Source organism: Strix aluco, chromosome Z (assembly GCF_031877795.1).
Source record: "Strix aluco isolate bStrAlu1 chromosome Z, bStrAlu1.hap1, whole genome shotgun sequence".
Lineage (NCBI taxonomy): Eukaryota > Metazoa > Chordata > Aves > Strigiformes > Strigidae > Strix > Strix aluco.
Window position 1 is genome coordinate 52,263,305 of NC_133971.1, and position 27,391 is coordinate 52,290,695.

General features: G+C 39.2%; 1 protein-coding gene across 3 annotated transcripts in view; it reads left to right on the forward strand.

Moving 5' to 3' along the window:
* The window catches only part of EPB41L4A (erythrocyte membrane protein band 4.1 like 4A), a 137,830-nt gene that overhangs the window by 25,116 nt on the left and 85,323 nt on the right, over positions 1–27,391 (forward strand). The gene's annotated exons all lie outside the window — the stretch shown is intronic.

Below are 27,391 nucleotides of genomic sequence, written 5' to 3' on the forward strand. Positions count from 1 at the left end.
CAGTTATCATTTGTACAGTTAGTTTCCGTCATTTTTAAAAACAAAATCCATTCTCCTCCTGGTTGGTCACTTCTTCTTGAGGAGGGGAACCGAAGGGAGGTTTTTAAGTATCTGTTACCTATGGTGTAGATCAAATCAGTCATGACAAGTTAAGTACATATGCATGACAATGTGTGTCTTGCATATGTAACTCAAAAGTGTGATACTTCAAAAGCTTAGAGTACTTTATGTCCAACTTATGAAGATAATTGTGAATATGGAGTTTGTGGGGTCAGGTATTACATAGATAGATAAATGTGAGTGAAATACAGATACAGAAATCTGACAGAGATTGAAGTCTGAAAAGATTTGCTCAGAAATTTATTTCATCTAAAGAATGTAATAATTCACATTCTTGAAAAAGCAGCATTAATAAGAAGAAAATACAGTGTGTTTTTTATGGCAGATTGTGTCAAATTGAAGCAAAAACCCACCATCACTGTGAAGGAAAAGGATTTTATTTCTGCTTTTAGTGCTGATTTCAATGCAGCTTCAAATTTGGAACAGTCATTATATAAAAATACCCATACTTTACCTCATTTTTGCTGGCTTATAGAGTTCCATAAACCTGCAGAGACAGATCTGACAGAACATCCCGTCTAGTAAAAGAGCCCCAAGAAAGTTAAATGCTTAAAAATTGTTATTCATCTCCTTTCAGACAAAATATATTAGAATATTCCTTTATACCTGAAATGAAATTATTGTTTTTTTGAGCTGCTGTCATGTTTATTTGATTATTTTACCCTTCATATAATGAAACCCAGAGCCTCAGGATATCTACTGACATAGCAATTGCAATGGAATATAGAAGTCATTTTTCCAGCCCTTTCACATTGTTCCTGCTTGTTTGAGAGCACCTTTTATCCATCAGTATTTGTATGCTGTACTGCTTTCTTCCTATACACAAAATGACTTTTCTGTGAGTAAATCCTGAAGACTAATGAAGGGATGTAGTCTGTTGGAAATTGAGAATATCTGGTATTGAAGTGGGAGAAGGGGATGAAGTGACCTAATGTATTTACTGAGTAATCATCCATATTCTTTGTATGATATTATGTAATAGAGCTGTAACATAAAGAACAATGGGGGGATATATATTTCATGTAAAATTTAGCTTAACCTTTCTCAGGAGGAGACCCACAGAAATTTCAGTAGGTTCTGCTGCTGCCCGATGCAGTAAGAAAATCTGAGTACTACCAAAGATAGTGCTTTCATTGAGGGGAAGTAGAGTTTTCCTAGCCAGTAGTGCCTTTTCATCCCTTCTGGACAGAAAAAGAAATTAACTCCTCCACCACAGAAGTCTTCAGCTTCAGGATTGCATCCGTCCCTCTCATGCTACATAATTTGGTCATTCACTTTCATGGTGATGGGCCTCTGAATTCTTAGATTGCTGTTTAGGGGGATTATGGAGAGTTTGGCAATAAGCCCTTCTGCTCCCCCCCTGCCCCCCCCCCCCCCCCGAAGGGGGCATTAGGAATTAATAGTGATGTAGGATGTCCATGGTCATGTGAACAAAATCGGTCTTAATCTACAGGAAGAACTGTTGAGGTCTGCTTTGGCTAATGATGTGTTTGACAGAGCGTGTGTATATCCGTTATTTCTCCCCTTCCCCCTATCCTTTTCCAGTTCTACTACAGTTCTTCAGTGTACCCACACCCACATGAAGTCCTTCGATACTCATGTCTTCCTCTACCATGAGCAAATAAAGCTTCATGCAAACATTAATAAGCTGAATGTAACAGGGGAGAAGTGGGTGTGAGTTGCATCACGTCACTGAGTAGGAGCAGAGAGTTCAGGAGGGTCTGCTGGGTTCTGCTGACAGTGGAGAAGAGGTGGGAGAGGATGCAGGTATGTGGACAAGGGTAAAGGGGGAGCACCTTGTGTGCAAGGGGAGTGGTAAGAAATAGATGAGGGGAAATAATACTTAGTGCATGGTGAAAGCCATTTATCTTGGTATGTGTGGAGCATGATAGCTGATGATAGAAAATGTACCCTGGGAAATACCTTCAAAGAAAGAATGTTTTGCAGCTCAATGTAGTTAATGCCCATTAGCAGAGCAGAAAGTCAGGAGGTTTATTGTTACTGGTGCTGGCAACTGGTTAGGTGGATGAATGCAGCTGGCAATACTCTGAGGAAACTGGAAGGATGAATGCGTGAATCAAATGTCCAGGCTGTGAAACACACATGCTTTTGATATATTTGTAGACAGCCACACATCCTTCATTGGAGCTGTGATCAGTAACTACAGTAAGTACATCCTTCATTTTAGGGTGACATCCTGTTAGCAGTCCTGACCCAGAAACCATTTTGTCTTCATTAGTTGGTGTAATTTAAATATATGCAGTACTGCCTCTCAGTAATATGTGCTTAATTTTTTAAAAGGCAGTGATGAGAATGTAAGGTTTCAAATTAAAAATTACAATTTATACCTTTTAGGGTGTTTAACATGTTTGTTATGTCACTGTTGCTTTTTTCTTTTCATGTTTAATGTAAATTTGTGTAGATATATTTCATCCAATTGATCTTACTCTGTCTTTTGTTGTTAAAAAGCCATGTCATGTATCTTGTATTGATACTGTGAGGCACTGACCAAGTCACCCCTTTAATCTCTCTCTGATAGACTGAATGTTTCAAGTTTCTTTTGGCCCTTCCTAAATTACAAGCTTTCCAGAGTTTGGTTTTTTTTTTTTTTTAAGTCCCATTTTGAACCATTTTTAATTTCTTGAAGTATAGGTGCAAAGAACTAGCTATGTTTCTTCAACTATATGAAGGTGTTGTCACCTTCCTACCCAGATACTTTTCTGTTCATAGGGCTGTTGTATTCTTCTGCAGCCCCTGCTTAATAACTGCATCATTGTGATCTCGCATTCACTTGTTTATTCATGGTGATGCCCAAGTCCCATTCAGAGCTTCAGCTTTCCAGGACACAAACCTTACTTCATAAAATTGGCATAATTTTCTTGTTACAGATAATCTTGCCCTGTGCAGTTGTTAGAATGCATGCTTTCAGAAGAGCCTGGTTTACCAAGTGCCTCAGGTTATTTTTGCAAATTACTGGCTTGCCTCACTATTTCCCACTTCAGTAGTTTTTGAAATGTCTACAAATTTTACTAGGGTGGTTTTATATTATCTTATAGGTCATAGATAAACTGTTGCAAAACCCTGCCTGAAACTGGAAGACAGTTCTCTACTAAAAATTATATTTTGGGATTTATAATTTTCCCTGTTTATATTTAATTACTAGTTGTTTTTTTTTTATAGTGTTAGTTTTTAACATTGGCTAGGGTAGATTTACTTCTTGCAACTGCTAGAGCTCACCAGTACAGTGTTGCAGTTATAACAGCCTCCTAATTTGAGTGTGTGTGTGGGAAAAACAGATCTCTGTCATAATGCCGATTTATTTTATACAAAGGAAATTGCTGATTTTTTTTCCCCTGGCTGTGGTTAATTATGTTGGGGAAAGAAATGTTACATATGAAATTTCTGGTGCTAGAGCTGAAATGTTACTAAACCTTTAAACAAAACCTTCCCCTCTCCCATCCTCCAGAATCACATCATTATTGAACTGTATCATCAGACTCCCAAAGTCTTATTCTGTTATCCATTTACACAGTTCTATTTGGTTTACATGGCAAGGTTTTTGTATCAGGGATCTGCAGTGGTGGCCTCTCTGAGGGGAAGGGGGGAAAAGTGGAAAGGAAGGAGCAGCAGAGAGGAGTTGTGGACTGATCACAACCCTTACTCCCCATCCCTCTGCATATTTGAGGAAGGGGAGGAGGTAGAGGAGTCAGAAATGGAGTTCAGCCTGGGAAGAAGAGAGGGAAGGTGTTTTAAGTTTTGTCTTTGTTTCTCACCATCCTACTCCTGTTGTTAATTATCAGTAAATTAAATAATGTTTCCCCAAGTTGAGTCTGTTTTGTCCATGACAGTAACTGATGAGTGATCTCTCTGTCCTTACCTTGACCCATGAGCTTTCAGTCTTATTTTCTGCCTCTGTCCAGTTGAAGAGCGGGAGTGGGTGGGCATCTGGCAGCCAGCCAAGTCAATCCATCATAACAATAAAGATTTTCGAAAAAAAATGTTAGCAGGCTTGTTTCCTTGAATTAGAACAATAGTATTTTCTTGTAAAGGGTTATAATAATGCTGCTTGTATTAACGAATAACAGTATTGTATAATTGGAAATATTAAAAAACCTAGGTCTTTCACGTGCTTGGCAATAGTCATGGTGGATGACTGCTCTCCCTCCGCAGTTGTAGTACTTAGTTGATGCATTTTGTTTTATTCTACTGCTGTATGGAGTTCAGAAATACTTTGTCATCTTTTAAAAATGAACTAATTATAAGAGCTATTTGTGCTTGTTTTAAACATCTTTTATTTTGTTGTTTTTAATGCCTTTTTCAAATACAACCACCTTAGTCTGGCTGCACAAGGAGTAGCTTTTTGACACTTTTAATAATTTAATTTTTTAGGGTTTTATTTGGCATTATAGACTTGGTGTAAAATAACTAATCCTCTATGTATTTTAGTGTTGTTATAATATTATTATTAATTTCCTTAATGAAAATTCTAAAAAAATTGAAGAAAGGAGGAAAAAATGCCAACATTTATTATTCATGGAAAGTCTTTGTAATTGCTTCTTAGTGCAATGTGACCAACATAGAAGTTTTAAAGCTCTGAAGAGTGGAGGGTGTTGAGTTAATGTATGAGAAAATTCAGTACCTTATAAGGTGTGTTTGTATTTATCTGCTAATATATTGAATGTTAACATAGTCTGCTGTGCTAAGGGGGACTTGCTTTTTGAGTTTTTCCCTTCTTCTCTAATTCTGTGCCCCACATAGGCTTACTACTTCACTGTAACTTTATTTGCTGTATTTAAATTAACGGGTACAGATGTATCATGGTGGGCTGTAAAGAGTATGTCCTCTGTTTCAGTAGTCTGTCTATAGAAGCATGTGAGTTTTTTTCAGTTATTTAATCTCATACTAGTTGTGGGAACACAGAAGTCACCCATTCAGCCATGTACCCTTTATTGTCTTCTGTTGAAGCTTCTTCCTAGTACAATCAATTTCTTCAGTGGGCTTAAAACTAAAGTGTGTATGTTGAGATCTCTTCTGCTACCAAAGTGTTACTAATGATTTATAGTGAAAAAGACTACTTTTATTATTACTGTATGGATAGAGAGTAGCAGATATGAAGACATCTCCGGGTCTTTCCGAGAGGTTTGTGATGTATGCGCTTGTGAAAGTCACTTGTTTCATGCTCCACAGAGCAATGTGTTTTCTTTTTGCATCTTCTTTAACTAATACTACGTACATCATCTCTCAGAGTGAAGATGGTATTTTCAAACGCACTCCTAGAGACTGAATTAGCAGAATAAGACCTAGTATTGTGGCTGTGATTCCAGACACAGTGAAGATTTTGTTTCTGTTTGAAGTGTTGTTGTGCTAGTTAAAGGCCCTCACATTAGGAGTGAAATCGGATTGGAGTTTATGTAATGTTTTTTTTCTCAAAGAAGCTGAAGGTTTCTAATTGAAATACATCTTAACTGGTTCTGGAAACTTCTGTTGTCTTTTCATTTCAAAGAGATAAAATGGCCTAGGATTGATTCACCTGTCCTTCTGGGTGGATGATGCAAGCACTGGCTGAAGTCAAACTTGTCAAATTTTACATGCTTATCGTGAGAATTGCTCTTTCCCTGCTTGTAACAAACTCCTCTGCTGGGATGCTGGCATCCCACATGCTAACAGCTCCACAACTTCCCATGCCAGAGGCAACTGGCAGGCACTGGTGCCTGGCCACAGCCTTCTCAAGCTTGCAACAGGTTTCCTGCATATTCCTCAGCTGCAAGGTAGCTCTGTGTCCTGCCAGTATCATATGATCTGGATGGAGGTCATGGAGGACTCATGCATCCTGAGATACCACTGTGTCTGTCTTGTAGACCTTGTGGGATGGATTTCAAAGAATTCGGAGGGTCTGACCGAGACAATAGCATTTGAATAGTTAGATGTGTTATCATAAGGGTGAACGAGCCAACAATGTTAACAGTCCTTATTAATGCCAGTTTTCTGTGTTCTCAAACTGGGTCATGTGAAACATTTGGAAATAAGTTCTCATGTTTAAAGTGTGTTCCTTTTGTGGAACCTGCCCATGGAAGATGGTGAGATTTCAACTGATGGGTGACCTTCTCATCCACAGCATAATTTGTGGATTGAGACCTGATTTAGTTCTCCTGTTTTATAGAGGAATTGGACCAACGCCTAATGCAACAGCTTTAAATCAAGATTTGCTGGCATATCTGTGTGGGGTCCAATTATCTCAATATTCCTTTCCAAAGTAGTGCCTGGGGCTGCAGTACCACAGATTTGAGCTGAAATTTTGACTTAATTTATTTTCCTTCTAACAACTTTGTAAAGATAAGAAAATGAAGGACCAGTAAGATAAATATCTTTTCTTGTGCATTATTAACATAAATGTCTTACATGTTAATTGATTGCCCCTATTTAAAAGTGTACAGGTGTAACCTGATGAAGGCATCAGTTAACTAACTGCCTATATAGCAGAAGTTGTGAAAGAGGTTATGAAATGGTATTTCACACTGGGAGATTAGCTTGGAGTTTTGGGTCATGAAATTACATAAATTCAGAATGTTTTCTTACATTTTTCTGTATAAAATAGTAAATGAAGTATTAGAAATGTTCCCTGAAAGGCGTTTAAGTGTAAAGTTTTAAGGAGTACACTGGCTTGAAAGAAACTTCCCTCTTAAATGTTAAATTTACACAGTTGTGATGGTACCTAGCAGATTATTAGCTGAGCCAAGACTAAAATTACCCTGCTTGTTACAATTAAGAAACATATCCTGCCTTCAGAACAATCAGCTTTTAACAAATCTGGGCTTAAAAATTTTAAGATAATTAAATTACTTGCAAGTATTGTTTTGGAGATGACTTTTGAAGTGTGAGGATACTATATGGTCCGCCTGAGTTTTTCAAGCAGGTAGCACTTGTTTCTCACTTGGGGGAAAAAGAAAAAAAATCTGGATGAAGATACTTGGAATTTGGTATTCAATTTAGAATTTTTCAGACATTATCTTTCTCATTTCCATATATAAATCAGGGATAAAGAATAATCTTAGCTTTAAGAAGAAAGATTGATGTATCCACTGCTCTCATGAGACTCTACCTGCAGTGCTGTGTCCAGCTCTGGGGCCCCCAATATAGGACGGACATGGACCTGCTTGAGCACATCCAGAGGAGGGCCATGAAGATGATCAGGGAGCTAGAGCACGTCCCCTACGAAGACAGGCAGAGAGAGTTGGGGTTGTTCAGCCTGGAGAAGAGAAGGCTCTGGGGAGACCTTATACCAGCCTTCTAGTGCTTAAAGGGGGTACAGGAAAGATGGGGAGGGACTCCTTATCAGGGAGTGTAGTGATAGGACAAGGGGCAACGGTTTTAAACTGAAAGAGGGTACCTTCAGGTTAGCTATAAGGAAGAAATAAGTTACTGTGAGGGTGGTGAGGCACTGGGACAGGTTGCCAGAGAAGCTGTGGATGCCCCCTCCCTGGCAGTGTTCAAGGCCAGGTTGGACGGGGCTTTGAGCAAGCTGGTCTGGTGGAAGGTGTCCCTGCCCATGGCAGGGGGGTTGGAACTAGATGGTCTTTAAGGTCCCTTCCAACCCAAATCATTCTAAGATTCTGTGATTTGCCTGTGAAATGCTTGAGCTATAAAGCTATAAAAAGAAAACTGTTTATGTCTTTTAACAAAAGTTACATATAAGAGAGATGTTTTTCTCAACAGAATGTTTCAAAAACATAGCAAATGTGTCTCTGTGACACAGATGGCAAAAATTACCCCATTAAAAGCTACAGTTCAGTGCTAAATTCCTATATATGTTCTGTATATAATGGCATGGCTCTTTCTTAATTTCTGCCAGTTCATGAGCGGTAATTACTGAAGAGTGAAAGATTGATTTCCAGTTTCTGTTGGGACTGATTTGCTTTCCTCATCAAGTTAGTAAGTGTAAGCAAATTCAGTGTTGCATTGCCTTTCCCAGAGGAAAGTCAAAGCATTGTTCTGTTACAATAGAGGTGATTATAGCTAGCCCTGTTTAAGCTGTCCAAACAGTTTTCTCTTTTCAACAGTAATAGTTCATAGTAGTATGTATCGATAAATCAGTTAAATAAAATCATGAAAGACAAAAGTAAATGTAAGAATTGCAAAGTTAGTAATCTATATTATAATTAATGCTAAGCTATCAGATCATACTGTGCTTGAAATGGCTTCTGTGTGAGTCACTAACATGCTTGTGCCATTGTTTCAAAGTGGACCTGTTAGCAGCATGGTAATTTATTGCAAGTAGTCTGCCTGATCTAAGAGACTTCTGTTAATAATTATTTAAAGGAACTCATGACAAGTACTGCTAGCCTAGAATTTTCTAACTATTCTCTTTAGAAACTTCCAGAGGTAACATTTCTGGAAATTGTGCTAAAGGTAAAGAGATTAATGGTATGTATCTTTTGGTGTGTTTACTTTTAAAGTTAAGCAGACTTGCTGGTTAACACTAGAATATTTCACTGTAGTTAAGAGTTGTAGTTAATATCTAAGAGCTTTGGATAACTTTTTTGAACTCCTGCTTTTCCTTTATATAAGCATAAGCAATATAAAAATGAACATAAAATATTTTTGAGGGGGTAGACTTTATGGGTGTGTGCCCTGTGAATTAATCATATGCTATCACACTTCAATAAAAATATTTTTCAGTTTGTGTATTTTGCATTCAAAATATGTTTTCAAAAGTGAAGAGCATTTGGCTAAACAATATTTGTCTTGGAACAGTAAGTGTACTTTTAAAATTTTTTCAATAAAAAAGTACTGATAGTGCCTGTTGACTACATGTCTATACAGGCTCTCTTAGGAGTTGAGAGTTTTGCAGACTACTTTCCAGTGTTTTTTTTTTTCCCCAGTGTTTATCATGATATCAGTTCTATAAATTTCTTTTAAGTATTTTCTGTATGAGGAAGAGGTTTCTTACAACATTCGTTAAAGCCAGAGATAGAGGCATCCTTACCCCAAACTACTATTTCCATGAATTCGTGTTCAAGTCTAATCTCTGCCAACTACAAGTACAGTGATGCAGCATTACTCTCTTCTGTGATGTGTGAATGGCTGTTAAATTATGTAACAGGATCATTTAAGTTGGAAGGAACCTCGTGAAGATCATGTAGTCTAGCTGCCTTCCAAGTTAGAGCAGATTGCTCAGGACCTTTCCCAGATGAGCTGTGACTGTCTCCAGTGGCAGAGTTTCCATAACCTGTGGGTAACCTGTTCCTGCACTTACTCTCCAGTAAGGAATTTCCCTTACTGCGTCTTACTGTGCATTTTTGATGAGGGTCTGACTGTAGTTTCTTACTGCAACTACATCCTCTCTTGACTACTTCTCTGCAATGTAGATGAACAAGTTCTCCTAGACACTTGCTGTGTGTTCACGTACTGCAGCCCCCTAGCCACCTTTGTGGTCCTCTGTGTAACTTCATCCCAGTTTATCTTTGCACAAGACTTGGGTGAATTTACTGTTGTTTCCTTTTGTCTCTAACCTACAAGAGATCTTTGTTTAATTTATGACTGTAAGACTGCAAACATTTCTTGCTTTTACATTAACACTAGTGTAGTATAAAAACCCCCTCGAGTTAAGTGGAAAATTCAGGTGTGCTGAGTTCCCATTGGTGTGGTAATCTCTGTGACTGGGGTACCAGAATGCTTTACAGCCCTCTGCCCTTCAGCCAAATATCAAAAAGATGGTGAACTGCACCTTTACTGAAGCTGCATCAGACCATCTTGTAAACTGCTAACTTGGGGTGTTCATGACAAGTGCTAGTGGTGCTGTGTTTGACTAATACACTTCTGTACCCTATTTATTTCTGCTTAGTGATGTTCCAGCTGTAACAGAAATGTACAGTTTTAGTTTGTCAGAGCATATCCTTGCAATTTTGTCTGGTTGAATTTAATTTCATTTCTGTTGATCCTGTCCTCCAGGTGGTTTTCTTTCTGTGAGGTGTGTCTATCTTCTTCTTTTGTACTTCTTAATTTTAGACTGGCCATATGTATTAACTACAGAAATACAAAAAATGCTAAGTGGTCTATGTTTACTTTCAACCTTAGAGGAACTTGTTTTGGTAATGTTCCTTTAAAAAAATGAAAAATCTGCTGTCATTTTCTTTAGCCAGCCTGTATGTTTTACAATTCCTTTAGTAAACTATATTTTATCCAATTTAATTAATAACATCTCACCTCATACCAAACCAGATATTTTACTGACACTGAGACTGGTGAGATGTACTGTGTTTTCTATTCTTGAAAATCACTTCTCAGCAATGAAGTGTGGTCCCTTAGTAATTAGAACAGACTACAACCAGCGAAAACGTATCTTGTGGCATCCTGTTTACCTGTGTGGTCTTAACCATTCTTTACTTCAAAATTATTCTAAGTTTTGTATGGTAGAGAGGCCAAACTCACAACTCATTTTTACAGAAGAGGAGGCTTAATCAGTGTGATATAACTCAGACAGCCAGTACAGACCAAGGAATAGACGTGAATTTTCTCATGCCTGCCCATATGTAATATGTAAAAAAGCTATCTTTTATCTCTGTCTAGATTATTATGATAACAAATCATAAAGATATCTTTTGATAGGTAACTTCAGATCCTAATGAGCATAGAACTCTCCCAGAATGGTAGAGGTGTGAATATGCCAGATTGATTGCAACCAATCTTACCTATTTCAGGTCTGCCAGGAAGGAAGGCAGAAATAGGTATTATAATATCTATAAAATGACTTGAAGGGAAATATTGTCCTCTTCATACTTTTAGTGGCAGTCTACTCTGCTTGTTATTTTTAATGAGGCATCTGTTTCTCAGGTAAATTACCGGAAGTATTTGGCAGCAAAATAGCATTTTCCATAAAACAGAAGTCTTAGAGTTTCCAGTCTAAGTTCATTAGGTCTTAAATTTGTGCTTAATTTGGTAAGGGTTATATGTTTAAATGCTTCTGTGAAATACATTTTTTTTTGAGTAGGATCTTGTTTATGCAATGCATGCAGCTTTAGGACTGCAGGAATGCAGAGAATTTGAGTGTCTGCTGTCAAAATGGCTGTCACCAGTTGGCTTGTCAAACAGTGAAATATTTTGAAGCCTAGTTATGCCACTTGGTGTTGACAGTGCAGTTACATACCTTTTCTCCTTCATGACAGATCTGAGAGCAAACAGTGTATAGAAGAACACAGTAAGGCTTACAATATGTTCTGTTTGGTATACCAACAATGTTTTAGACTTTTCCAACAGCTGTACATTAAACTATTCAAACATTTCCTTTAGATTTGTCACCTGGAACAGTACAGTCGACTGCTTTGTAACAGTTGTTTGAACATTGGGTGTTTTCAGGTGTTGTGAATTGCCCTGTGGACCTAACTGAAGCTGTTCTAATCTGTATCAGCTGAAAGTCTTCATTCTTTAAGGCCTTGTTGCACTAATAAAATTAAACAGATGGGAATTTTTCTTTTGCCATTGTTCAGTTAATCTGTAGCATTTATAGTCCTTAAGGAATGAACTTGAGTCTGGGTTTCATGACCAGGGGTATAATTTTTTTTTACTTATAACCTGAAAGAAGCATCTGCATAATGAATGCAAGGTAATCTAGTATATTTTTGAAGTGTAGACTCGCTTAGTATCATTTGGGTAATTAATCTATTTTAGCTACTTGGATCTTGGTATTGTGTGATGATACCACGTCTAGGAAGAAAAAGCTGAAATCTCTGACATAACTCTATTGACTTAAGTGGATTTATGTGGGACAAAAAAGGAAGGGACCAGTGAATACACAAATAAGCGTTTTGGTGAGTAGCATTTTGTTTCTTATTACAGAAAGGATGAATGATAATGTTTGTGAATGTGAAGGTGAAAAATGGAAAAATTTTGATTTTTCCTGAGGTAAGAAGTTCAGAGAAGGCTTTCCTGTCAGATCAGAAGGAGCTTTGATAATTACACTAAAATACATGTGGACAAAAGGAAGTAAATATGTAAGTGTGCAAACATCTCTTTCTTTGAATATTAACATACTCTTGCCTTCCTACCTTTTGTGTTAGGTGTACTCTAGTTTCAGTAAGAACTTCCAGTGTTTTTGTTACTGCGAATTGTTGTTTTTTATTTAAAACCGTGATTTAATCCTGTAATGATAGACTAAAGCAGAGTGATACAGAGGGCACATGTTAAAGCATCACCTGAGTTATATAGTGCTGAGAAACTGCCCCTCTCGCCTCCAAACAGTGTTGTTAATCAAGTCATTTGGCCTAAGTGATAATTGTTACTCTACCTAAGCTGAAAGCTCTAGTGTTGTTATTACAACTCTGAACAGGACAACAGATGAGTTCCCTTTGTTTAGCAAGACAGTAGAGTCAAATGTTATTTCTGCTTCAAAAATGTGAAGTTGTCAAAACCAGCAACTGAGTTAAGCAAAATGTGTATCTTGGTTTCTGAGTATAGCAGCCTGGATGGACCATTCTCAATGTAACTGTACAAGTGGAGGTGATACATCCTCTTTATTTTACTCGCTTTTCATTGTCTGCGTTTCTGTGCCAAAATGTGACATCCCCAAATCCATCAATTCTCTTTCTTGCGCAAATGTCAGCAGCTTATTTCAGACTTTGATAATGTCTTGAAAGCATGCTATCAGTGCCGCCTTTCTTCACAGTGTTTTTTGTGAAGTTCACAGAAGTTTTTGCTCTCATGGCAGAGAGTGACAGCTAGGTGAAAACTGAGATCATTGTCCTGGTTTCGGCCAGGATAGAGTTAACTTTCCTTGGGCACAGCTGAAGGGCCGGTCCAGATTGATCACTGGAGCATTCCATATCATGTGACGTCATGGTCAACATATAGAAAGGTGTGTGCTCTCACACACGTGTTTTTTGTTTTCCGTTTCCGGGTCGACGTGGAGGGATTCTGTGGTGTGGTTGGATTGCTGCTGGGGATGGGCTCTGTACCAGTCGTAGCTCAGTGACCCACTACTGCATTTTACCTGTTTTGGACTACTATTGTTACTGTTGGTTTTGTTAGTACATTTTTTTTATTCAATCTACAAATTTCTTCTTTTGTCCCTCCCCTATTTCACTGGGGGGGGGGGGGGGGGGGTAAACAACTGGCCACTTGGCAATTTGCTGCCAGCTGAGTTCAAACCACAACAATCATAAAAGCCTTCAGACAACTCTAAAGTGCACAGATGTGAACAGTTCAAATGTAAAAATGTGAGAACTTCATTCTGGGAAGGTGTCTGAGTGTGCCTAGGACAAGGCAAACCTTCAGTGTCTACCTTGTCTATTTTTGGTATTTTGTTATTAGCCTGGATAATCTTTGATCAATGAGGGTTTTGTTTTGTGGTTTTTTGGTTTTTTTTTTAGAATTTAGATTAAAGTATATGGAAGATGCTGGGGTAGTGTTGTCCACTCATCCATGAAAGAGAGCAATTACTGCCTTATGTGGGGTGTTGCATGGCAGCAGGTCCAGGCTTGACCTTAGACGTGTCAGAGCTGCTGACATTACGTAATGAACCCCTCCTTAGTAACTGGATGAATGACATGTACATCGCTGGCATAGTGTTGTATTCCTCCCAGGCCCAAGCTAAATTTATGTCTCATTTCTTAACAACATAACTCGTCCTTTTTTGTGGCTGAGGTATTGTGGTACATCATGGTAACTTGGGAGCAGAACCTGGGAGAAATAGTGCTGGAATGAATCTTTACAGTTGTGTGGGTGAGTACTGGGCTAACACCTGTTAGGAAATAAAATGTTTGGTTTAGACTTTCATGGTGGAAAAACTTTAGTGAACCTACCTCTAGAACTGCACCTTCTAGTGGCAGGCAGTCTGCTTGCAGTCCTACTATCTGTCCTCTTATTAACTACATGGGATTGAAGTGCTAAGGCTTGGACAATAGGCCCAAGCCAGAGTTGACCTATAGATGAATCCTGTATATTTTATAACTGATAACCATTGTGCTAACAGGTATTATACTAAGTTATAACAAACCACCTAGTCTGATGTAAAAGGTGGAGGTGTTGAAGCCTGAGCAACAGGCCCTGAACTGAAACTGTTAATAGAGTAACAGAGTCATAGAGACAGGTGCCTGTGCTGGAGGCCTGATGTGAGACCTTGTGCATAATCCGATCAGATAAGCAGAGAAATTCCCTTAGTTTCTTCCTTGAGCCCTGGCCAGGCTCTGGGGGGAACCTAATGTGAAATTTAAACCAGATATTTCCGCTTAAAACAAAGGTGCCAGCTATTCTGGCTTGCTGATTTTTAGGTATATAAGGCTGGACCCGCTCACAGCGACTTTGGAAGCCTCACCTACGGGTGCACGCACCGCGTAGGATTTCCCACTTGCCGGGACAGGCTCTCCAAATCCTCGCTGTAACCGGGGCTGCCCAGTGACTGCGGATCTGGATGTTGGTAACGTATGCAAGTGGTGATGGATCTTTCTTAATCACTATTCTCTCTCTCAGGTAGTAATGATGTGATGCATTACCCTGTATTTTCCTGTTTGTTTAAGTGCACTATTCTGTCTTTTCTTACTGTATGTTTTCTGTATTATTCTGTTATATTATTTAGTTATTTCTAGTAAAATACGCCTGCTCTTTTCACTCTGGTGTCTGAGTTTAATTGATATCCCTGATCAGCAAAACAGAGATGAAGTTTCAGATCTCACTCAAATTTTGGGGGCTGCTTTAAATAGTAAAACAGCCTCCTCAACTTTTAAACAAATACAGTTATTTAAGGTGCACCTTGTAACTGTATACATTGAGAGAGATATATATTCTGAAATTCTGATTTTGGGTGTTGTCTTATGTCCTGATGTGTTTATTGTCAGCAGAGTAGTTTTTTGAGTAAGAGTTTTTATCACCAGGAAAAAACTACACAAAAATTAAACATCATTATTTTACAAGGACGGGTGCTTAGTAATATATCACTCCAGAATATGAGTGTCCCTGACTTTGTAATAGCACTTCAAAAAGCAGTAGCTGGGCATGTCTCATTTACTAGTGTCTTGCCAAAGTGATGAGTTATAGGCATGGTTGAGGTCAACATGAAGTGGCATGCCTTAAAAAACTTACAGAAATGGTGCCTCTGAACTAAAATGCAAGGGAGAACCTAGAGGCTATTACTTTATTCAGTCCTGCTGAATATGCTGCTAGTTTTACTGTAAGTAAACTGTATTATTTTATCCTCAACCAGTCAGATCAAAACTGAAGGATGTGAGCTTCCTGTCTCCAAACAAAAGGGCTTTTTTGCCTTTAGATTTCAGTGCGAATAGGATCATGTCCAAATCACACAGTAAGCTCTAATTAATGTAAACAAAAGTAATGTTTCCAAAAGTCTTGTATTCAACACAGATCAGAGATGAATCATTTTGCCTTCAAAAAATGGATATAACCAAGTGCATTTCAAGCAGGCTAAAAATGAAAGTAGTGATTTTCTATTTGAAGTTTAATGGTCTCATCTGCAGAACATGTTATGATTTGCCTGCAGTGAAAGAAGTGCACTGGTCATATCCAGTACTTTAATTCACTTTAAAGCATGGTCATTTGAGGTTTATGTCGTGCTCTGTGTCAGGTGGTACAACTGGAACAGAACTGGAGCTACTCTGATGGAGACTGCTGACAATACCCTAGTGGTTTACCTGCAAAATGTGATATTAACAGAAAAGTTTGTACAAAATCAGTCTTTAGTTTTATAGTTTATTTTGCCTTTATTCCAATCATCAGTTTTTACTCTGTTAAGTTATTGGGAGGGAGCTGTGAGCTGTTTACTGCTTGGCTCCAAACAAAGGTGATTAAGCTCATGACTCCAATAGCATCACTGTGAGCAATTGTTGGCCTTATACAGAGTTTAGGCTGAAGGCTTCAAATCTTATTTCTAACATTAATCTAAAATCCTCTGCCTCAAAAGTCAGTAGTAAAATTCATATTGATTTAAACAGGATCAGGTTTTCACTCTAACTATCAAAATTCCTTCTGAGTGAAAATGCTGAAGGAGTTGTTTTCACATCACCGGTGGATTCTAATCAAACTTTTTTTGTCTTCTGGTATTAATCGATATTTTTTTCTAATGTGAAATATGTTTGTGATTTCATGTCTGTATTCAGAAAACTGTTTTAAAAACTGTTTTCCTTCTTGCATGAGATGTGTGGGCAGACTCAGAATACAGCAGATAGCCATCCCCATTAGCAAAGGATAGCATGCCTGAGGCATTTTATTGATTAACCTCTTGAGTCTGATACTGAAGATGCTGCAAAGGTGCATTTTTCATTACAGTCACAATATTTAGACTATGAGCATCAAGGGGTTAACTGATCACATCTCTGAACACTTTTGGTGATGAACAGACATATTCGTTAGTTTTGGACTAAATGTAGAGAAGGAAGGGTCTAGTTCTGCAAAATTCTGTGTGTCATATTTGTGTATAGATCTTTATGCTATGCTTACCACTAATCTGCCTATCAGCTGGGAGTGAAGAAATTTATCCAGTGTTGCATATGTATATAATCTCTTTATATCCTTCTTCTTGGAGACGTATTACAGAAGTGCTGATTAGGTAAGGTTTTTGTTTTGTTTCTTCAGTGTGTGTAATATTTTCATTAGCACAGGTAGGCAGCCACCATGTATATTAATAAAACTATGTATTGTATTATAATATGTGTAAGATGTTCAGTTTCTTGTAGGTTCTGTATCAAAGAACAAAAAACCTTTAGGAACAGATATCAAAGCTAAGGTATAGCAGTTGTTTGGTTTGTATCCTCGTGTTAAAAGCACCTTTCCCCAACAACCTGGATATGTTAAACATTTATTAAAAATAAAGCGACTGTGGTAATTGTATTTTTATTGATGAGTTTACAAGTTAATCATGACAGGTTGTACATACAGTTTTAGAAAAATTCTGGATCATCTTTACGGTTACACAGTGCATATGAAATTTATTTTCTATGCATAAGCAAACCTGGTATATCTGAAATATTTACAGGTCAATAAAAATTTTTCAGAAGGCTGTCTATAATGTTACATGCTATGAATTTTCAACACAGGTTTAGTATTGATGGTCAAGTAGCTACTGAATGTTGACTGGCTGAACAGTGACCTTGTGGACATGCAAAATTGTGTTCTTAGGTATATGCAGTTTTCACATAGCATATAAAGGCATTTAAAAAAATACTAACCATTTTAGAGAACAAATGAAGACTCAGCAGTGAGAAAGTAGTGTCCTTGTCTGAATCACTGGGATTAACATCAAGTTACCACTTGAAAGGTTTAATTACTAAAAGGGGAAAGGGATGGAGATCACAGGCGAAAAAAAGAAGTGCCTAAAATATGCCACAGTTTCCCTTAAACCCACACAGAATATTTTGTGCATTACTTCTTCAGAGAAAGAAAACTGGGTTGTCATAACAGGTCCATGCCCAAGAAGTAGTTTAGAATAATACTGACTTTTTAATAAAATCTCTGAGGAAATAGGTATAAATTCAGTCTGAAAAGCTTGTGGGATCTTACTGAATGGAAGGTGCTAGGGAGAGGGTTGTTACCACTACTGAAATTGCTTGGTCCGTTTGTACGTTTGCCAGCCATCAAGGTTTGAACTCTGTGATGAGTTATGTTATTTCACAAAGTATTCAAAACAGTTATTTCCAAGAGTGAAGCAAGGAAAAAAAAAAAAACCTGTCAAAGAAAAAGAAACCCAGACCAACTTTTGTCTGAGAAGCTCTTGAAGCAAAGTCTTGATAATTGCTATCAGTGCGCTCACTGTGCTGGAGATGTGTTGTTCTCTGTTCTTTTAAAGATATGCTTGCAATAAATTATGCTGAAATATCTCCCTCGGGAGAGATTTCCTCAAACTTTATCAGTTAAATCCTGTAAGGATGCTATGTCTTTCCATCCTTACAAAGTCCCAGTGGTCGCCGTGTTCTCTGTGTAACTGGTATTTATGGCGCTTGAGTTTGGACACCAGAACAGAAAACAATTTTCTTGCATCTGGAGCTGTCAGATGTGTTTTTGCGTTACCTGTCCCACAGTACAACACTGTGGAGAAATTTCCTGGCTTGATTCATGTGGGGACAATGGCCAGACTGGTGGGAGGGAGTGAAGAAGTAGATTGAAGAAGGGTCAAAGCAGAGGGGAAAGGAAGGAAGGGCCTGTGATTCAGTGCCCAAGGAATTCAGGGAATATACGGGAACCAGTGGGGATGAGAGGCTAAGGGAAGCAGCAATGTATGCGACAAGGGAGTATGAGCATGGAAGGTGCTATCTGGAAAGAGACAAGTGGTCGGAAGGGACGAAGAACTGGGATGTGGTTAGGGAAAACAGGAAAAAACCCCATGACATGGTAGGTAGATGTAATTAAGGAGCTCAGGACTGGCAGCCAGGGGTGAGGAATGATGCCAAGAAGATGACGATAATCCTGTGTGGATTGGGCAGAGGGGAGCAATTGATGGTAATACTGACATGGTACATACATGCAAGAGACTGAATTAGAAGTTTTCAGGTTGCTTTAATGCTTTAAAATTTTATTTAGTGTGTTGTTATGTGAACGTAACACTTGCCTTGTGTGTTTGCTTATGTGCAGGGTTATCATTCTTCAAAAAACAAACTGACTTGGATTCTGGTTTCTCTGAATGCACAGGTCTGAAATCTGCAGTGATTCAGAAACTGATGGACAGCTGAGTGATTCAGGAATTGATGGACAGCTGAATGAGGCACCCTTGCTGTGAGAGTGGGGGTGAGGGGAAAAGCAGCACTAGTCAGAGGGTGAAGAGCAGCTAGGAGCTGTGACAGATATGTCCTTTTCATCCCCCCCTGCTGTCACTGGTCTGTTCAAGTCCTTCCTTTCCCATGGAGGGGCTTTTTTGTTTTTCTTTTTCTTTTCAGTCAAGGTTGTTAAAGTTGAATGCAGCCCAGTACCAGTAAAATGGTAGTATGACCCCATGCAGTGTGTGGCACTGGATAGCAGCTCTTTAGGACAGCCAGAAACTTTAGAAGGGGCAGGAGAGAATGCAGGTGTATAGAGTTCCCCATTAGCAGCTATTACAGCCTGCTAATGGATAACTTATTCCTGTCCTGGTGCAAAAATGTTGACTCTTTTTTTGTGTGTGGCGTTTGCTAATGAGCGTATCCAGAAAACTACTTTTAGAACAAAAGTACTCGCAATCTGTTTTCCATTGCTCTCATGAGGAATGTCTATTAAAAAAAGAAGGCATTTTTAGAAGTTTCAATCTCTTTCAAACAGAATTCCAGATAGTTATTATGAGAAATTTTAATGAGAATTAAGTTTCCAGTAGAATCAAATCAGTTGCACCATGGCAATTGAAGTATCAAAGCTGTACAGGAAAAGTATGTACATTTTTTAGGATAACACATGTATCCTTTTGCCTTCTGTCAACGTTGTGGGAGTAAGTAATTTTCTAGTGTCAGTCAAAATGAGAATTTGAACTCCATCAAACTGGAAATAAAACTTACTAAATAAGTAAAATGATAAAACGTTTTGGAAAAGTTTTTTGGGAATGTGGCATATCATCATTATATAGACTGTGAAAGGACATGTGTGTTTCAATGGAAACATGTTCAAACACAGGTGAATCTTGAACTAAAAATAAGCACTCTCATGTATGAACTACAGGTTTATCGTTGTTGTTCATTGGTTGCAGCGTAGACTCCACTGAATTCAGTACCAAAATACCCAGTTAGCAATTGACAGGTGGAAAGAAATAGTCTGTAGGAGAGCAGCAAATGAAAATACCATGAAGTTTTCTTGGCAGTCAGGGGCCCTACACGTCCTGATTAGGGACGGTCCAGAAACAGACCACAAGCACCTGGCGAGACAGAAGGCAAGTACTTGCACATTTATAATGCATGTACTTCTCGTGCACTCTCACAGATTTATTTCAAATGATTCCCCATGAATATGGAAGACGCATCCCTTTGAACCCACCAAAGGCTGTGAAGCTGCAAGGCAGGAAGAGGCCCTTTTCTCTTGGAAGCTGTGAGTGGCTCCATGGTTGAGCAGGGCTCTCATGGGTGCACGGGGGAAGACAAAAGCTCCCATTCCAGCCTTGGGCTGCCTGGCAGCAGACAGCAAGCGGCCAGCAGGGTGGGCAGGGGGAGCCCAACACACCAGCGGCTCTGCAGGAAGCCCCACTGCGGGCAGGCTGCCTGCAGAAGCACGCTGCCCTGCGACTAGGGGGAACAGGGGTCACGCTGCCCAGCTGGGAACAGCGCCTGCACAGGGCACCCACAGAGACTGCCTCACGCTAACCTCACCCTCCTGCACTGTGCCACAACACCCTGCAGGGAAATTCCACCATCAGGAAAAGCAGTGGGGCTCTGCAATTCTTCCCCAGAGGACCATGCACAAAACCACTCTTGCTCCAAACCCAGGGAACACATGAAACCCTATAAGTGTAGAGGCCGGGGGCTTTGGTTGTTTCTGCAGAGCAAAGCTCAGTGCATCCCCAGCCTTCTTATTCTGACATGCACCACCTCCAGAGGACAGCTCTAGTTCACACCCAGCCTGAGCTGCCTTCAGAAGTGCGTCAGTAGAACTCACTCTACAGAAAGGTCAGTTCTACATCATGGGGGTGTGTATCTTGTGGAAGGAAAGATGCAAAAGAGCCAAAGATATGTGAGCTCTGAAAGGCTTGTTTAATGGAGAGGTCTGCTCTTTTTTCTTATAGTTCCCCCTCTTTTCTTTCCGTGTGTCACCCATGTCAGAGCCAGACAGAAAAGGAGCCTCTGTTCTTTCAAGAAATGAATTCTCTCTTTGTCTCGTCCATTAATTTTGCATCTGAGAAGGATTCCACTGTTTTTCTGGTAACTTTTGTTCTTGAGCTTCTTGTAATGTCTCTTGACTGAATGATAATGAGACAGTTCAGTTAACTGAATCAAAGGATAAACAAAACCAAGTCTGATATGAACACCGTTGCTTTTGAAGAAAGAGAATACAAGAAATTTTTCAAAAATATTTTTTGAACTGAGCTTGATAGAGGGGTCTAAGATGTGAATTGACTTGAAGACACAGATGCGTTATGCCATTGCGGCCCTTACTCTTGAACAAGGGGAGTAGAAAAAAGATTAAACAACAAATTGAGAATTTATTTGGAAATTACCATCATAAGTTGTTGACTCCATGACCAGGGCTTTGAAAAGACTTAGAAAAAAAATGGAGGCCAGAGGGAAAAAAAAAGAAAAAATGTGGAATGACACAGGTAGAAGGGAGTATCAGAAATAAGTATGCTAAGAAACGGAAGAAGAGGCCATTTACACTTACAAGTAATATTGAAGAAAACTATGGTCAAGAGGTTAACAGTGTCACCAGGGCTAAGAGCGAGTGCTAAAAAGGACATCAGGTTTGGGCTTTGCTTGGGGAGAGGAAGTGTGAGAAGGTGGCTTGCTCTTCAGTCAGAGAGTCTGTGATGCTCTGCACAAACAAGTTTTTGCAGGCATGCTCAGCTCTTGACAGTACAGCCACTCATTCTGGATGAAAGAAATGGCAAAACAAAGGATTAGCAAGATGTATACCAATCTTTTCTCCTTCCCATTCTTCTTGCTCTTAAAAAATCCCCAAACAATCCAACATGAAAAACCCCCACCATTTTACTAATAGTTTGAACCAACTTCTTATAGCAAGACTGTAACCGTATTACTGCTCTGCCTAACACCTGTACTAGTAAATTCCTGAAACACTGTGACAGAATGAGTGTCTCCTCTTTAATTTTTAAGATTTTATCTTTCTGAAAGCCCTTTAGTGTTTAGTTCTTTACTGACATTCTCCCTTGACAGTCTTGCACTTAAAGCAGATAATCGAAGCATGTGACGTATTTAAATTGTAAGGTCTTCTGCTCTAAAACTGCCGTGCATAAAGAGCTTAATGTGCTCAATAAAAATGCATACAACACCTAATTTGAAAGAAGAGTTTAAGACTGATGGCCATAGGAAAAGTTAGGAATGTTAGAAGCAAGGCTTTGGTATTTAAAGTGCCTCCCTTTTGCACACAGGCAGAAATAGAAGTATATCAAAAAGGTGGAACCGAACCAAACATACCAGAACTAGACAATTAAAATGAGAAGATTGTACCTTTGTATTTATTCTGCAATTTGTATTTTGTATGTACATTCATAAAACCAACCTAAGAAATATTGCTTCAGTAAAACATAAGAAATGAAGGAAATAGGGCAAACGGAATAAGAAATAAGGCTAAACTGAAAAGGTGACAACTGAAAACACGACAAAATGGAAATAGAAGATACTTCAGAACAGATTTCAATACAAGGCAAAATAAGCAACATCAAAAATAATTTTTAAAACTGCAACAAATTTATATGAGAAAGGTTTCAAGGAAGTCTTCAATTAATGGTAAAAGGTTTGGCAGAAACCATGGCAAAAAATTACCTAGAAAACACGGTATGCTTCCTTTATTTGGAATGCATGTGCCAAAAGTAAGTGCATCATCTTTTCTGTGCCAGGAGAAAACTCTGCTGAGGCACTTCTGAAGGCAGCTCAGGCTGGGTGTGAACCAGAGCTGTCCTCTAGTGTGAGGCAGTCTCTGTGGGCGCCCTGTGCAGGCGCTGTTCCCAGCTGGGCAGCGTGACCCCTGTTCCCCCTAGTCGCAGGGCAGCGTGCTTCTGCAGGCAGCCTGCCCGCAGTGGGGCTTCCTGCAGAGCCGCTGGTGTGTTGGGCTCCCCCTGCCCACCCTGCTGGCCGCCTGCTGTCTGCTGCCAGGCAGCCCAAGGCTGGAATGGGAGCTTTTGTCTTCCCCCGTGCACCCATGAGAGCCTTGCTCAACCATGGAGCCACTCACAGCTTCCAAGAGAAAAGGGCCTCTTCCTGCCTTGCAGCTTCACAGCCTTTGGTGGGTTCAAAGGGATGCGTCTTCCATATTCATGGGGAATCATTTGAAATAAATCTGTGAGAGTGCACGAGAAGTACATGCATTATAAATGTGCAAGTACTTGCCTTCTGTCTCACCAGGTGCTTGTGGTCTGTTTCTGGACCGTCCCTAATCAGGACATGTAGGGCCCCTGACTGCCAAGAAGGTACACTGGGTCACACAGCTATTGTGAAAGAATATTTTCTGAAAAATAGAGAAATAATAGTAACCAACATCTTAACTATTCCAAAGGAGTGGTTGTATGCTGTATTTTTAAATTTCATTCTTGATACGATGGTTTCTTTCTTTAATGTAGGAATTATTCAAAGTGCATGGGAATAATGGAAATAATAAATTCTTCAGAAGAGCTCTTTTCTGTGAAAAGTTGAAATGCATTATTGTTGGTACCTTAACTCATCTGTTATACGGTAAATGAACTGGATAATGTTAATATTAGGGGATAGATTAGTGAGCAGATTTTTAAATAAAATTGTTGTGGCTGGAATCCCTCTACACAGAACTAGTTGCTGCCATTTTACAAAATATCATTCATGGCTGATGAGAGATCAATTTTAAAGTGTAAATAAGTATTTAATTACATTTCCAAAATTTAGTTGTCTTTCCTTATTTGCTTGCTCTCATTGCCCTTTGTTGTCTTCACTAGACTTTCATTCCTGCTTGGAACATTTCTTATAATGTGTGTGCATGTACAAATTGCATTACTATACCAAGTAAATATAGTTGCTTATATCTACCCCCAAAAAAGGAGCTCACTGAGCTGAAGCACTTTCCCATAAGCCAAATATTTTAAGTATTTTTTAAACTTTTTTCTTCTACATATCTTTTCTCAGAGTCAAGTAGATCAGTTTACATCTGTCAATGACAAAGCCCTGAAGTGGGCGCTAGCCAGTAGTTACAAGGGAAGAGTTTTAACTAGCTGGAGACCCTGCTCACAGGAATCTTCCCCTCTCTTAAGGAATTGTCCTGTAAGTGGATTTTTAAAGGTATTTATAAATCTGAGACAGATACACTAATTACAAAACCAGACAGATAGGATTCACCTTTGGATATTTTTCTGGAATAGCATTTTCTAACTGGAATGCATTAGATTGACCATTAGTAAAAACAAAATGAGGCTACAGGCATTTTAACATACAGCACTTAAAAGTCAGCGCCATAGATTACTTTCTGCAGACAGATTAGGCGCTGTGTTGAGGTCTTGGGAACAGGAGGTCTGTGCATGTGTCCATAAATTTGTGAGGACTTCTTAGAAAAAAACCCTCTGAAAACAGGTTGATCCATTTGCTGTCAGTGAAAGGTGAAGAGAGAGGGAGGGGTGGATTAGTACAGTTTGGATGGTATATTTGTATGAAGTATGCTTAGGGCAGACTGTGTTACATTTGCATGTGTTAAATCCTTTGTTTCTGCAAGTATTCTGTTATGTGATTGTGTTGGGGAATTCTTCTCTGTTTGGACATGCATGCTGCAAATTAAGGTCAAGCTGTTTTATCTAGGTTAATATTTGTAAATATTTAGCATTGTTATTTTAAAGATTTTTCTCTGCTTGAACACGCAGCATGCAAATTGAGCTCTAGCTGGTTGACTGCCTTGGGGAAAAGAGGTGCTTACTCTTTGTTGGTAAAGACCACCAAGAACTTTGATTTTTAGAGCCTTGTGCCTTGCTGCTTTTATAGGTGGAAGGTGGTGTCTAGTCTTTTCTGAGCTTGAGGTAAGGGGGGAGAAGAACCATGAGAAAGTGCTGTTTGGAGATGCCTGTTTCTGTTACATATCTACGAGGAATGGGATGAACTGGTGGCTTTGCTAACCCTCAGTTGCACGACTTTATGCTGCTTTGGTGCATAGTTTTCGTCTCTCCTTGGTAACCTTTACTTAGAGCAAAATACTGCAGTTTGGTCTCTGAAAATGCTGTGTAGATTTTACTCTCTGGAGTATGTCTGCCTCGGTATACTGATGCTGCTTGGCTGGTTGATACACATGGAGTGGTGCTGGCGTGCACGTGAAGAGCTGTGCTTACTCTCTGCCCTTCCTTGCACACTGGTGGGAAAAGTGCTGGTGCCCACGCTCCATTGCCAGCAGACACAGAGCACCTCATGTACTTCATGGGCACTTGCTGCTGTCTAGCACGTTGATAGCAGATCAAATGCGCTTCCTGCTTGGAGCACTTGTTAGCAACGTAACCCATGCAGCCCTGTACTTGACAGGGAAATATGGAGACATTACACAGGTGTTTCTGAATGTCTCAGCGGGATTGTGTGTCATACCCCATAGCATCCACCTTGTTTTTCCATACTCTATAATAAACTCCCTTGTTCAGCGTTAGAAACCTGCTCTTGTTCCATATTGTTATCTCTTGCCAGTATATAAGCAGAATAACTAACTCATCAGAAGGTATGACTTTCCAATAAACTCTAACAATGGTCATGGTGAGGGCAGGCATCTCAAAAGACAATGGTTATGTTCAACCAAAGTTTTAAGACTTTTTTTTGAGTGAAGGCTTATGAGTTCATTTGCACCTTCCTTAGCATTTATGAGGTTGTAAGAGGTAGAGTCGGTGGATTGAATTACTTTGAGGAGAAAGGCTTCATGATGGGTGCTTGAACTAAAAGAGGCGATGTGTTTTTTATTTTGTTTTTAATAAAAAGGACTTCACTACCTACACCAATTTTCTTTCAAGAGGACTAGCATCCTGCTGAGGCAGACGTTGCTGCATGTCTTGCTTTGTCTTTAAATTCAGTTAACATCGATCATGGATCTGATCTGGACTGCACTGCTGTATACAATACAAAAGAGAGAATTTTAAAAAACCCAACTAGAAAAACTTCACTGGAGCTAAAAAAGCAATGAGCAGTGTGGAAGATAAGAATTCTTGGGTGACTAAATATACAGTAATGTGAATATGTTAAAATATAGTACTGTATGTACCATTTTCAAAAGATTGATTTCTTTTTGATTAAAAAAATACAGTTAAATCAGATCTCTCCTGAATGTTCTGGCTGTCATTTTCTTTTAGCCAGTAGAAACCTGCCTTTCTGGTTTATGCAGCCATGGTGTTAACATGTAAAGCAAGATGTTATGACTCATTCAAACAATTCTTTGTTCTCTCTTGAAAACATTGCTGATGGTATTTTCAAATATACTTGGGTTTACCCCTAAGAGTGCAAGCCTCTAGCAAGTCTGAGCTTAATGCAAGGCATGTTATGTAATTTTTGCAATGCCATATGATGTGAATGTAATCCTGTTAACATCTTCTAGTTTTTCAATTCTGCTGAATTTTGCTGTAATTTTATCAAGGGATAAGATGGCTTTTCTTAGTTTGCAAAACTTTATTCAAATGTCATTAAAAAAGTATTTCAGGACTGAGAAGTAGCCACTTAGGGATTAATCAGCAAAACTGCTTTCTTAACTCCACTTGAAGAGGCAATTTACTTGCATGAAACCCTGAAATCATGTGGCTTAAAATGAGAACTTGAATTGAAAATGAGGTTGCAGTGGTTTCAGCAAGGTTTTACCTGAAGAGTGCTCCTCAGTGCTGGGAAAACAGGGGTTACGGAAGGTGAGGTTAGAGGGGTGTGGGGATACCTGCTGGCTCTCATCCTGGCAGGTCCCTTGCAAAGCACTGTCTTGTGTACATGAAGGCACTGATCGAGGGTGTGAAGGTGATTGTTGAGAAGGGCTACAGAGACTACAGCGTGCAGTCTGTTTTGACTGAGGGTAACCAAAGTGATGAGCGTCTTGCTGCTGTAGAGGTGGAGAACCCCCAGCCATTGTAAGTTGGATGGTTATGCTCAGCATTTCCCCACAGCTGGACCACCTGTTTTTGCAGGATCTGCAACAATGAAAGTGTTAACTGGTGACAAGAATTATCAAGCATGTATTTTTTCTCTCAGCCTAGCAATATAAATAAAAAGCAGTTAAAAAGCTTTTTACGCATTGTTACCGTTTATCTTTGAAAGGAATGAAGGGAGTCTTTAATTTCAGCCAAACCAGGTGTGAAACGTGCATGTTTCTTGGGGCTAACACGCTAGCTTTAGCGTCCACGGGAAGAAGCTGTCCCAAAGATTCTTTATGCAGAGCCCATTGCAGTCCTCAGCTGCCTGAAGAAGACAACTTCCAGCCAAGAAAGCTAGCTGAATCCTAAACTGGTGCAGAGTTATGTAAATTAAACTCTTATGAGACTTAAGGTTCTTTGTTATGTTAGTATCTTTGATTACTCCCAGGGGTGTGTATTGTTACTGTAAGATGCCTGAGTGGAAAATTGTCAGCCTCATCTTTGCTGCTGGATTACTATTTCTCAGTTCTGCTAATTAACTGATCCTATGAATGACGTTACTGGTCAGACAGAGCAGAAAGCTCATTGAAAGCAAACAGATTTGAGCTTCACCATCAC